This window comes from Coregonus clupeaformis, chromosome 26, assembly GCF_020615455.1.
Source record: "Coregonus clupeaformis isolate EN_2021a chromosome 26, ASM2061545v1, whole genome shotgun sequence".
NCBI classification, from domain to species: Eukaryota; Metazoa; Chordata; class Actinopteri; order Salmoniformes; family Salmonidae; genus Coregonus; species Coregonus clupeaformis.
This window is the reverse complement of record NC_059217.1, coordinates 51013051-51027199: the sequence shown is the minus strand read 5'-3', so window position 1 is coordinate 51027199 and position 14149 is coordinate 51013051. Positions and strand designations below refer to the sequence as shown.

The window sequence follows — 14149 nt, the reverse complement described above, 5'->3', positions numbered from 1 at the left end:
GTGCAGAGCTGGTGACCGGGGTAGTGGTAGCCAGGTGGAAAGCATGGCCAGCCGTAGCAAAATGCTTGTTGAAATTCTCGATTATTGTAGATTTATCGGTGGTGATAGTGTTTCCTAGCCTCAGTGCAGTGGGCTGCTGGGAGGAGGTACTCTTATTCTCCATGGACTTTACAGTGTCCCAAAACTTTTTGGAGTGCTACAGGATGCACATTTCTGTTTGAAAAAGATAGCCTTTGCTTTCCTAACTGCTTGTGTATATTGGTTCCTAACTTCCCTGAAAAGTTGCATATCGAGGGGGCTATTCGATGCTAATGCAGTAAGCCACAGGATGTTTTTGTGCTGGTCAAGGGCAGTCAAGTCTGAGGAGAACCAGGGGCTATATCTGTTCTTAGTTCTGAATTTTTTGAATGGGGCATGCTTATTTAAGATTGAGAAGAAAGCACTTTTAAAGAACAACCAGGCATCCTCTACTGACGGAATGAGATCGATATCCATCCAGGAAACCTGGGCCAGGTAAATTAGGAAGGCCTGCTCGCTAAAGTGTTTTAGGGAGCGTTTGACAGTGATGAGGGGTGGTCGTTTGACCGTGGACCCGTTACGGACGCAGGCAATAAGGCAGTGATCGCTGAGATCCTGGTTGAAGACAGCGGAGGTGTATTTAGAGGGTGAGTTAGTCAGGATGATATCTATAAGGGTGCCCATGTTTACAGATTTAGGGTTGTACCTGGTAGGTTCCTTGATAATTTGTGTGAGATTGAGGGCATCTAGTTTGGATTGTAGGATGGCCGGGGTGTTAAGCATATCCCAGTTTAGGTCACCAAGCAGTACGAACTCTGAGGATAGATGGGGGGCAATCAATTCACATATGGTGTCCAGGGCACAGCTGGGGGCTGAGGGGGGTCTGTAGCAAGCGGCAACAGTGAGAGACTAATTTCTGGAAAGGTGGATTTTTAGAAGTAGGAGCTCAAACTGTTTGGGCACAGACCTGGATAGTATGATAGAGCTCTGCAGGCTATCTCTACAGTAGATTGCAACTACACCCCCTTTGGCAGTTCTATCCAGACGGATGGACAGCCAACATCAGTACTGTTGACTCGTGAACATGCTTTCTCATATCATCAGCAAACCATTCACATCTGTAAAAAGAAAACCCTGTAAAAATGTGTACAATCGGTAAGGCACCTGACATATTTGCATGTGTATTTGTTTTAACGAAAACCATGTTCTACCTTTCACTCACTGGATGGTTACAACAAGCTCTTGTTATGTGCGACGTCCAAGATATATGCAATGGCCAAGATATATGCAATAGCCAAGATATATGCAATGGCCAAGATATATGCAACGGCCAAGATATATGCAATGGCCAAGATATATGCAATGGCCAAGATATATGCAACGGCCAAGATATATGCAATGGCCAAGATATATGCAATGCAATGGCCAAGATATATGCAATAGCCAAGATATATGCAATGTCCAAGATATATGCAATGGCCAAGATATATGCAATGGCCAAGATATATGCAATGGCCAAGATATATGCAACGTCCAAGATATATGCAATGGCCAATATATATGCAATGCAATGGCCAAGATATATGCAATGTCCAAGATATATGCAATGTCCAAGATATATGCAATGCAATGGCCAAGATATATGCAATGTCCAAGATATATGCAATGCAATGTCCAAGATATATGCAATGGCCAAGATATATGCAATGCAATGTCCAAGATATATGCAATGTCCAAGATATATGCAATGTCCAAGATATATGCAATGCAATGGCCAAGATATATGCAATGGCCAAGATATATGCAATGCAATGTCCAAGATATATGCAATGTCCAAGATATATGCAATGTCCAAGATATATGCAATGCAATGTCCAAGATATATGCAATGTCCAAGATATATGCAATGTCCAAGATATATGCAATGTCCAAGATATATGCAATGTCCAAGATATATGCAATGTCCAAGATATATGCAATGTCCAAGATATATGCAATGCAATGGCCAATATATATGCAATGCAATGGCCAAGATATATGCAATGCAATGGCCAAGATATATGCAATGGCCAAGATATATGCAATGGCCAAGATATATGCAATGGCCAAGATATATGCAACGGCCAAGATATATGCAACGTCCAAGATATATATGCAATGTCCAAGATATATGCAATGTCCAAGATATATGCAATGTCCAAGATATATGCAATGTCCAAGATATATGCAATGGCCAAGATATATGCAATGGCCATTAGATGGCGCTAAAACTCTGGGTAGGTGAGTAGTACTGCCGTAATGTCCTATATAACCAACTCTCAGTTGCCTCCTTTTCTCCTGTGCTGTGGTTGAGACTGAGACCACACCCTGCCCTGAGGAAAGCTGCCTGATCCTGCAGCCTACCAATGTCAATACTGAGAACAATGATGGTTGTAGCTGCCATTCTTTAGACAGGCACACACACACACACACTCACACATTTACATTTACATTTACATCATTTAGCAGACACTCTTATCCAGAGCGACTTACAAATTGGTGCATTCAACTTAGGATAGCCAGTGGGAAAACCACCTTTTTTTTTCTTCTTTTTTTTTTATGGGGGGTGGGGGAAGAAGGATTACTTTATACTATTCCAGGTATTCCTTAAAGAGGTAGGGTTTCAAGTGTCTTCAGAAGGTGGTCAGTGACTCCATTGTCCTGGCGTCGTGGGGGAGCTTGTTCCACCATTGGGGTGCCAGAGCAGCGAATAGCTTTGACTGGGCTGAGCGGGAACCGTGCTTCCGTAGAGGTAGGGGGGCTAGCAGGCCAGAGGTGGTGCCCTCGTTTAGGTGTAGGGTCTGATCAGAGCCTGAAGGTAAGGAGGTGCCGTTCCCCTCACAGCTCCGTAGGCAAGCACCATGGGAGTACATGCACACACACACACACACACACACACACACACACACACACACACACGCATGGGAGTACATGCACGCACACACACACACACACGCGCATGGGAGCACATGCACACACACACACACACACAAAAACAAGCACACATGCACACACGCATACTTAAACCAAACCTCTTGTTTTGTACACATCAGGCCCTATAGAAAAGTTCAGTCAAGGTAAGACCAAACTGTCATTTCCCATGTTTTATGTAGCGCCCTGGTGTGACTGTTTACAGACTATTTTCTGTCAACTATTTGTTGTGAAATTGACCTGGATAAGAGCGTCTGCTAAATGACTAAAATGTAAATGTAAAAATGTGAAAGAACATTAATAATACTGGATGTCTGAACTGAGGAGTACATTTAGTAGAGGAGATTTAATTTACAAATAGGGATTAGTGGGTCCCACCCTTTGATTTCACAGGTTTAGCAAGGCAGGTTTTAGGAAATTAACCAATGTGATGCACCAGACAAAATGATGATGCCAACAGATACTCTCATAGACTAGACGTAGTAACATAGTAAATGTAATTCCGGGACACATAAGAAAGATGGCTGATTAAGGCAAAAACGAAAGGAGGTGGATGAGTATAATGCAAACGTCTAGCAACCCAAAGGTGACGTCTTCGAATCTCATCACGGACAACTTTAGCGTTTTAGCTAATTAGAAAACGTTGAAACTACTTACTACTTCCTATCTACTTTACAACTACTTTGCATGTTAGCTAACCCTTCCCCTAACCTTTTAGCTAACTCTTCCCCCACCCCTAACCCTTTAGCTAACCCTTTCCCTAACCCTTTAGCTAACCCTTCCCCTAACCCTAACTTTAATACTTTAGACCTAACCCCTAGAGCTAACGTTAGCCAGCTAGCAAACGTTAGCGTTAGCCACCTAGCTAACGTTAGCCACAACAAATTGGAATTCGTAACATATCATACGTTTTGAAAATTCGCAACAAATTGTACTTTTAGCAAATTTGTAACATATTGTACGAATTGCAATTCGTAACATATTGTACAAATGCAATAGATAACATTTCATACGAATTGTAATTCGTAACATATCATATGAAATGGATATCCACAAATGAACACATACCATTCGAAACGTAACATATCACACTAAAATGGAGTCTCCTCGGATTTACGTACATAATAATACGAAATGCTCTGAGACCAGGTTGAGATATAATGCACTTTTGACAGGGAGGACGATCAAGTACAACACAGCAAGAAAGTGATTTGTTTACATCATTTACATGCCAGGGTGAGTGCCTGTCCTGTCCAGTTCATGCTGACAAGACCTATCCTACACTCCACAGTCCAACACACACATTGGGAACAGACAACCCATTGTTTCATTAATGTCAACTCCTCGACATCCCACCCCTGTAATTACATAAACCATGTCTGCGCATCAACCTACACCTACGCAGACCGTGTAGGCCTATGTTCCACCATGTATAGAAGATAGCCCTGTTTGGTAAAAGACCAAGTCCATATTATGGCAAGAAAATGCTCAAATAAGCAAAGAGAAACGACAGTCCATCATTACTTTAAGACATGAAGTTCAGTCAATACTGAACATTTCAAGGACTTTGAAAGTTTCTTTAAGTGCAGTCGCAAAAACCATCAAGCGCTATGATGAAACTGGCTCTCATGAGGACCGCCACAGGAATGGAAGACCCAGAGCTACCTCTGTTGCAGAGAATAAGTTCATTAGAGTTACCAGCCTTAGAAATTGTAGCCCAAATAAATGCTTCACAGAGTTCAAGTAACAGACACATCTCAACATCAACTGTTCAGAGGGGACTGTGTGAATCCGGCCTTCATGGTCGAATTGCTGCAAAGAAACCACTACTAAAGGACACCAATAAGAAGAAGAGACTTGCTTGTGTGTTGCAACCGAGGACAGACGATTTTTACGCGCTTCAGCACTCGGCGGTCCTGTTCTGTGAGCTTGTGTGGCCTACCACTCCACGGTTGAGCCGTTGTTGCTCCTAGACGTTTCCACTTCATAATAACATCACAATAACAGTTGACCGGGGCAGCTCTAGCAGGGCAGAAATTTGACGAACTGACTTGTTGGAAAGGTGGCATCCTATGACGGTGCCACGTTGAAAGTCACTGAGCTCTTCAGTAAGGCCATTCTACTGCCATTGTTTGTCTATGGAGATTGCATGGCTGTGTGCTCGATTTTATACACCTGTCAGAAACGGGTGTGGCTGAAATAGCCGAATGGTTTTCTTTGGCCCCCCATGTTTTCTTTTAAATTATTATTATTATGGACATAAAAGACTGTAAAATCACCAGGAAATCAGCTCCAAGTGATTTTAATTTAGGAAATCTGTTCCCCAGTATTCCCACACATAATGGAGAGACAAGTGATCGTATACAAATGTAAGCAAGGTTTGAAATTATTATGTTTTAGTCAAATATTATATATGTTTGGGCTTCTTGCGGTCAATTTGCAGTCTACAAATGATTTGTAATTATGTTCCGGCCCCCTGACCATCCGCTCAAGACAATAATCATCCCGAAGCTGAATCTAGTTGATGATCCCTGCCATACAGTGTAAATTGGAAGTCTATCAACAGGATATAACAAAAGCAACAGGATATGAGTCACGCCACTGAGTGATTGTCTCTGTTTTCATTGAGTTGCCATCACAAAGCAAGCAGGGAAGGAGCCAGTGAGGTCACAACTAGGAATCCAACAAGATTCCTCAATCTTTATCTTGGGATCACAATTGAGACCGCAGACCACTTTTTTTGCTACTCATAATTCCATGATCACGTTTTCTTGATTTGTTTTGTGTTATCTTTCCCCATCGATTTGATCTCCTTACCTCCTAATCATATTTACTGCCACAGCACTAGAGCACTATCCACTATGAATAACTGGAGATCTAGGCAGGGAATAGGGTGCAATTTGGAGTGCAGCCAGAGTGAAAGTAGAGGCGGAGTACACCTCAGACACCGAAAAAATTCAGAGAGGGAACATGTTCGATCCAAGAGAGAGAGAACCCAGAGCTAGAGAGAGACAGAGACAGACAGATAGAGACAGAGAGACAGAGAGACAGAGAGACAGAGAGACAGAGAGACAGAGAGACAGAGAGACACAGAGACAGAGACAGACAGACAGAGAGACAAAGAGACAGAGAGAAAGAGAGACAAAGAGACAGTGAGAAAGAGAGAGAGAAAGCGAGAGAGAGAGAGAGAGAGAGAGAGAGAGAGAGAGAGAGAGACATATATAGAGACATACAGACAAAGAGAGAGAAAGAGAGAAAAAAATCACCCACATCCACTGTCAGATTCCTGTGGTGCCACAGATCAGACACACTAATTAAAATGTCTGTCGTCTGTCTAATTCTCTCTAGGAAAGGAGGCGGAGGGAATCCAGAACATCTCTCAGAATGTGTCATTGTTGACTTATTGCCATGGGCAACATACTGAACAAAAGCGTTGGTCCCATGTTTCATGAGCTGAAATAAAAGATCCCAGAAATGTTCCATATGCACAAAAAGCTTATTTCTCTCACATTGTGTGCACAAACTTTTTTACCTCCCTGTTAGTGAGCATTTCTCCTTTGCCAAGATAATCTATCCACCTGACAGGTGTGGCAAATCAAGAAGTTGATTAAACAGCATGATCGTTACACAGGTGCACCTTGTGCTGGGGACAATAAACGGCCACTCTAAAATGTGTAGTTTTGTCACACAACACAATGCAAGATGTTTCAAGTTTTGAGGGATTGTGCAATTGGCATGCTGACTACAGGAATGTCCCCCAGAGCTGTTGCCAGATAATTTAATGTTAATTTCTCTACCATAAGCCACCTCCAACGTCGTTATAGAGAATTTGGCTGTACGTCCAACCGGCCTCACAACCACAGACCACGTGTAACCATGTCAGCCCAGGACCTCCACATCCGGCTTCTTCACCTGCGGGATCGTCCGAGACCAGCCACCTGGACAGCTGATGAAACTGAGGAGTATTTCTGTTTGTAATATAGCCCTTTTGTGGGGAAAAACTCATTTTGATTGGCTGTGCCTGGCTCCCAAGTGGGTGGGCCTATGCCCTCCCAGGCCCAGCCATGGCTGCGCTCCTTCCCAGTCATGTGAAATCTATAGATTAGGGCCTAATGAATTTATTTCAATTGACTGATTTCCTTATATGAACTGTAACTCAGTAATATCGTAGAAATTATCTAAAATTATCTAAAATAATAAAATGCTTTATCTCTACGATAAAAGCAATGAATTCCATCTTGAAAATACTTTAACTAAGTGAACAGAGATACAAGCCTATGGTTTATCCAGACTCTATAGAATGCAGAATCTCTCTCTCTCTCTCTCTCTCTCTCTCTCTCTCTCTCTCTCTCTCTCTCTCTCTCTCTCTCTCTCTCTCTCTCTCTCTCTCTCTCTCTCTCTCTCTCTCTCTCTCTCTCTCTCTCTCTCTCTCTCTCTCTCTAAGAATGCACATGCTTTCTAAATGCCATATCCTGTAATTTAGGTAATTCTAGATATGAATCAGATCATAGGTATGAGATGTAAATTCTATTCATACAGTGCTGGTATCATAAAATCTTTCAACTCCAGTAACTCAACACCAATCACAGCCCGTCCAGCTAAAGGGGGTTACTTTAACAAAGCAACTATGCAGACCTATCGAATCTGCAATGTCAAAGCGTGTGTCCCAAATAATACCCTATTCCCTACATAGTGCACTACTTTTGGCCAGGGCGCATCAAAAGTAGTGCACAACATAGGGGATAGGGTGTTATTCATCAAAGACGCTTGATCTAATTAACTCATCAAGATCAAATTCCACTCAGGTCAACTGACACTGCTAGCTAGTGTAACACAATCTAAAACAGGCCCTTAGTATCATGACCAAAATGCATTCTAAGTATATCAAAACAGAGTGTGTGTGTGTGTGTGTGTGTGTGTGTGTGTGTGTGTGTGTGTGTGTGTGTGTGTGTGTGTTCTCAAAGTCAACACACCATCACGTCCCATTCTATGCTTTTTGCTCTAATACACCTGTTGGTTTCAGAGCTTATCTCCGTCTGCACAGAGACATTCAGGATATGAGAGACCCATGAAAACTATGCTGCCCTAACTCTAAAACCAGCCCCATTATTATTGTTGGCACTCACAGTTATTTACAAAAGCAAGAGTGGAACAGAGGGAGGGGGAAACCAACAGCTCCCGCCTCTAGCTATTCTCCTCTACGTCCAGCCCTCATCTCATCTCTCACATTAAAAAGTTACCTAAGGCCACACCACACCCAACTCTCACTCAAATCACTCTCTATTGCTGCAATAGTCCTCCAGGTTTCATAACACCAATGTGTATTTTCCTGTTCCCCCCTCCCTCTTTTGGAACTTCATGATCTAGAGAGGTATTTGGGCAGTCCTTGTTCTCACAGTTTTGACATATTCCTGGCAAGGAGTACTGGGAGGGGCAGAGAGAGACTGGGAGGGGCAGAGAGAGACTGGGAGGGGCAGAGAGAGACTGGGAGGGGCAGAGAGAGACTGGGAGGGGCAGAGAGAGACTGGGAGGGGCAGAGAGAGACTGGGAGGGAGGGATGAATGGGTGGGTGGGGGAGAGAGAGAAACATGGATGGAGGAGATGGTGGAGGGGAGGGAGGGGTGAGAGAGAGGGAGAACACAGGGAGGGAAGGAGGGGAGAACAGGGGGGGTGAGAGAGAGGGAGAACACAGGGAGGGAAGGAGGGGAGAACAGGGGGGGTGAGAGAGAGGGAGAACACAGGGAGGGAAGGAGGGGAGAACAGGGGGGGTGAGAGAGAGGGAGAACATTGGAGGAGAGCCTAACTGTTCCAGGACCAGTTCCTGTGGAATGTCAGCCTAGAAGTAAAGTTGTGGAGTGAGGGATAGAAAGGGAAATAGACTGTGGTCATGAAACCATAGACAGCTGCTTCACAACCTCTGTAGAAAACTGTTTCAATGTTCCAGTCATTTATTACTGAATTTCATTCAAGATTTCCAGTCTTTCTGTCCATTAACTACACTATGTTATGTTTCTCCCAACTTGCGAAAACCTCTCCAGGAACAGGGTTGGGCAACCCTGACATAGACAATCTCTTTACACTAGAGATGGAAAGGAGACATGGCAGAACACTATAGGAAAGGAGACATGGAAGAACACTATAGGAAAGGAGACATGGAAGAACACTATAGGAAAGGAGACATGGAATAACACTATAGGAAAGGAGACATGGAAGAACACTATAGGAAAGGAGACATGGAAGAACACTATAGGAAAGGAGACATGGAAGAACACTATAGGAAACGAGACATGGAAGAACACTATAGGAAAGGAGACATGGAAGAACACTATAGGAAAGGAGACATGGAAGAACACTATAGGAAAGGAGACATGGAAGAACACTATAGGAAAGGAATGAAATATGAGCAGGAAGAGGAAACGACTGTTAAGCACCTGAATCCAACCCTTAACATCAAAGAGACAGACAGAGCAGGAGGGACTCTTTGGTTTGTATAATTGCTGTAATGTAAAGTCACATGACCAGCTGGTTGAGGGGTAAACAAACTATATTGCTGTAATGTAAAGTCACATGACCAGCTGGTTGAGGGGTAAACAAACTATATTGCTGTAATGTAAAGTCACATGACCAGCTGGTTGAGGGGTACACAAACAGTGAACGAGACCTCTTGTGTTCATGGAATCATACGACGGACAAGCAGCCATAGAAAGCAGAAACAATAACAGTCAAACAACTTTCTTCCATTTCTGCCTCTCTGTGCCTTGAGTGCAAGAAATCTGCTTGCCGAGGGACACATCGCACTCTAATCAAATCATTGAGCTCATCAAAATGTGCTCAAGGGAGACATGAAAGTAAATATTTGGGCACAAAAGGGTCAAAGGAGAAAATCGGGGGGGGAAAGGAATGGGAAGGAGATGAGGGTCATACACACATCATGTAGTTTGGTATGTAACTGTGCCTATGAGAGAAAGCCTGCCGGGAACACAAGGACAGAAAGCTTGTGGTTTCTGGCAATGGCAGCTCCTAGCCAGCGAGCTAAACCCACCGCTTTCTGACCACAGAACATATCTGTATACGCCTCTTTCCTTTCTCCCTTGTTGGCTACATTGTCTGCCTACGGTTTGGCGGTTTGGTATTCCTTAGACTTACGACACTGACGACTCAAAAAATGTATCTTGGTGCAGCTGCTACTACCAACAGTTAAACACTGTGATCTGGCAGGGCTTGACTGGCCATTTCATTTTAAAAGGGGGGGCTGGACTAAACAGGTGGTCAAGCAATAGCGGGGGGGTAAAGATGAGGCATGCAGAGGGTGTCAGATTTCTCCAAGGCAGGCCTTTCACAGCTCAATGGAGGCATGACCTTCCAGGTTCAAAGGCTGTTCTGTGACAAACATTCCAAAAGAGGTTCTAGAGTTTGACTTTAGAATCACCAAGGTCCAATCAACAAAGACAATAGAATGTTGTTGACCAAAACAAGATGACAGCAACAAGATAAACTATGTAATATTTGTGGAGATATTTAGTTTACAGTAACTGATATGTTTTGTGTTGTGTTTAGCCTGTGTCTTGTCGTCAACATCTTGGAGGAGTATATCTTTGAATGAAGGACACTTACGTACTTTGGATTGCTCAAGCAAGGCCAAGGCTGTCTGTCTCTTTGCTTCTTGTCTTTCTCTGTTTGTTTGTCTGTTAACATGGAGAGAGAAGGGGAATGGGAGTTAATCACATTGATTGATTGATTGATTGATTGATTGATTGATTGATTGATTGATCGACTAGTTAGGTTCATTCTCATGTCCACACGTCTCTCTTGCATGTGTTACTCACACAAGAGAGCAACCAACTTCAACACAATTTCATTCATGGCTTTCGGACAGACATAGAAACAAATTCATAAACTATGCCCGTACTTATATGCTACTGCTCCGGGGGATATCTAGTCTACATGACTACGTCACACGTCTGCAGTGCGTTGTGATTGTGTCTTCCTAACAATGCAATGGACTTTCACCTCAGAGATAATTCCTTTAATCAACTGGAGGGGCACTCCGGGAACATTAATAATTAACCTGCCTGGGTGAGAATAAAGTATTGACGGCAAAGAGTCCCAATCATGTAAAACACTCCCTTAAAATTAGGCGTGTGCAGCTACTGCTTGGGACATGCTGCATTATTTCAGGTCAACTATCTAGCCAAAAATAGACACACCAACTTCTAATATAGATGCAGCATCAGCTAAATCACGTAAATGCTGAAAGTGTTCCATTTTAAGAACAAACAACTTGCAGGTGGGAAAGGAACATTTTATCGTAGGTACTGGTGAAGCAAGAGCTTCTATATTCCAATACCCACTGGGTAAAAAAAACTGGTTGAATCAACGTTGAAAACTGAAATGTATGTGAATCAATGTGGAAAACTGATAGGAGTTGCAAAACGTCATCAACCTAAGGGCATTTCATCTTTTTTTTTTCCCACCCAACATTTAGCCTAAATCCAATGACATGGTTAAACGTTTTGTTGCTTTAACGTTGAATTCACATTAGTTGACAACTCAACCAAATGTAAATCGAAACTAGACGTCGAACTGACGTCTGTGCCCAGTGGGTTATGTGAATTATGTGGCAGCCACAACATTTTTAAATATGCACCACGGATCACTCAACACAACAAGAAAGATGCAATGCAGGCAGCCGGGGGTCATTTCAGTTTCCCGACTCAACGCAAGACTAGTATGTTCAAACCACAACTTAAACACATCGCTGGACTTTCAAATGTTGCCAAAACAGTCCCAAACAAAACAGTCACGAGCTATTGGCCCTTTCCTTATGGTTTTCCCCCTGGGGAGTCAACACCTTGGCTTATAAACAGACCTCACATACCCAGCTGCTGTCTGCCGTAGGCCTAGTTCTGATGTCTGATAATATATTTAGCCAAGATTCACTTTCAGTTCAGGTCTATTAAGATTTTAGAAACAACTAGAGACTAGCCTTAGGCCTCCATAACAGTTAGCGTCTCACTTGTAGCTGAAGTGTCTTCAGAAAATATTCCCACCCCATGACTTTTTCCACATTTTGTTGTATTACATTTAGATTTTTTTGGCATACACACAATACCCCATAATGTCAAAGTGGAATTATGTTTTTCAAAATGTATACTAACTCATTAAAAAGTAAAAGCTGAAATGTCTTGAGTCAATAAGTATTCAACCCCTTTGTTATGGCAAGCCTAAATAAGTTCAGGAGACAAAGATTTTGCTCAACAAAGTCACATAATAAGTTGCATGGACTCACACTGTGTGCAATAATAGTGTTTAACATGATTTTTGAATGACTACCTCATCTCTGTACCCCCACACATACTAACCGCCCCCTGTTATTGTAATGGTGAGAGGTTAGCATTTTGGGGGGCGGGGGGGGGGTATGATATTTCTGTGTCAGTTACTTTCTCACTCATCATTAGGTCACGATTCATTCAGGACTATCCGTAACCATGGTAGCATCCACATTAATTTAGAAGCATTTAGAAACGTGTTCTGTTCGTATTTACAATAAAAGTGACTCCAAAATGAGACAATACATTTCTACTGGGCAATAAAAAATTATCTGAAGCACAACCAAAAAACAAACAGCGAATGCATCCAACAAGTTTGTAGAGTCACCAGCGTGATGTAATCATTGTGTGCTAGTATTATGGAATGAAATAGTAAAACCTTTGATCTCTTTAATACACATTTAAGTGAATTTGTCCCAATCCCCTAAAATGGGTGGACTATTGTATGTACAAAAGTGCTGTCATTTCTAAACCGTTTCTAAACACCCAATATTGATGAATGAAAATACCCTCAAATTAAAGCTGACAGTCTGAACTTTAACCTCATAGTGGAGTACAGAGCCAAAACAAACAAAAAAAAAATTCCCTAGCTAGGTTTCCATCCACTTGGTGACAGATTTTCATGCAAATATTATAAAAAATCTGCATAAAAACAATATCCACATTTTTCCACCAGAGATGTGTTTCCATCAAATTGACTTGTTGCGGATAAAAGGTTCTGTGTGATGACGTAGTGCACATAAAAATATATTTTGCGGGTAACTTCCCGTGTACCCAATAAAAAAATAAAATTTTTAAATGGGTTTCCATCACATTTTCAACTCTACTGATGGTTTTGTCACAAATAATGTTGTGTTATATAGCGAGTGTCCCCACTCTGGTATTGCCACGTGCGCTCTTGCCAACAGCGCACAGATACAGGCGCTGTTGGTTGGAGCGCACGTATAGCCGACATGATGAGATTATCATGGACAAAAGAGCAAGATTATTTTTATTTGTCAAACGGCAGCCAAACAACGATCATCATGTCACCAGAATAAGACCCTCGATATGTATTGAAAAGGAGCATCAAGCTCATCACCGTGCACTTTTCACCACCCTGTGACGTTCATCATCATTTATTTAATCTGTAGCCCAATAAACTGCATGATATCCCGAGTCGTAGTGGGAGGACCACACAACACGTCATCGCCTCACTCCAAGTTTACTTCCATATGATGGTCATTATATCAATATTTGCGCACCGACATTTCTCCCATAAATCATTTTTACCGACACAAAAAGATCCCACCTTGTCTAGCGTAATTTTGTTTTGTCGACATTTGTAAAGTTTACTAAAACATTTTCTGTTTCCTTCAGGCCTGTCATGTACTTTACTCACATAACAAGGTTGGATGGACGCCTTCTTAGTGTCCCAATACCTTTGGAGCTCACTGTACCAGCACTAGCCTGAAGATGAAGAAATATCTGATTTAAGATTTATGACTCATACTATAAAGTATCTGGAGGATTCTGATTTCCTGAATGACAGTGATCATTTTCAGCACAGCCTTTAAGCTTTGAGACATCAATATTTTCAAGATATAATTGTATAAGCATATGCTAGCCAACTGCTTTTGGTATTGATATATTTTATTTTCCAATTAGACTTTGCCATTTGTACGTTGTATTTAAAGTGCTTTCTCTCCGGCTTAGTTCACAATTCCTGTCTACGTTTGAAGATCACTGCTTTGACTGGAGTGAAACAAAGAAGACTCTTTCCTCTTGAGCAGAAACAGCAAATGGTGGACTGGATTCCTCACAGACAGGCATGGACCAGTGTCAACCTGCCC

The 14149-nt window shown here is 42.3% G+C and overlaps 1 protein-coding gene across 1 annotated transcript in view; it reads right to left on the bottom strand.

Moving 5' to 3' along the window:
• Window positions 1-14149, bottom strand: part of LOC121537909 (neuroblast differentiation-associated protein AHNAK-like) — a 51254-nt gene that overhangs the window by 25085 nt on the left and 12020 nt on the right. Inside the window, 1 exon segment of the mRNA XM_045207657.1 lies at window positions 10607-10673. The gene's annotated coding sequence lies outside the window, so the exon portion shown is untranslated.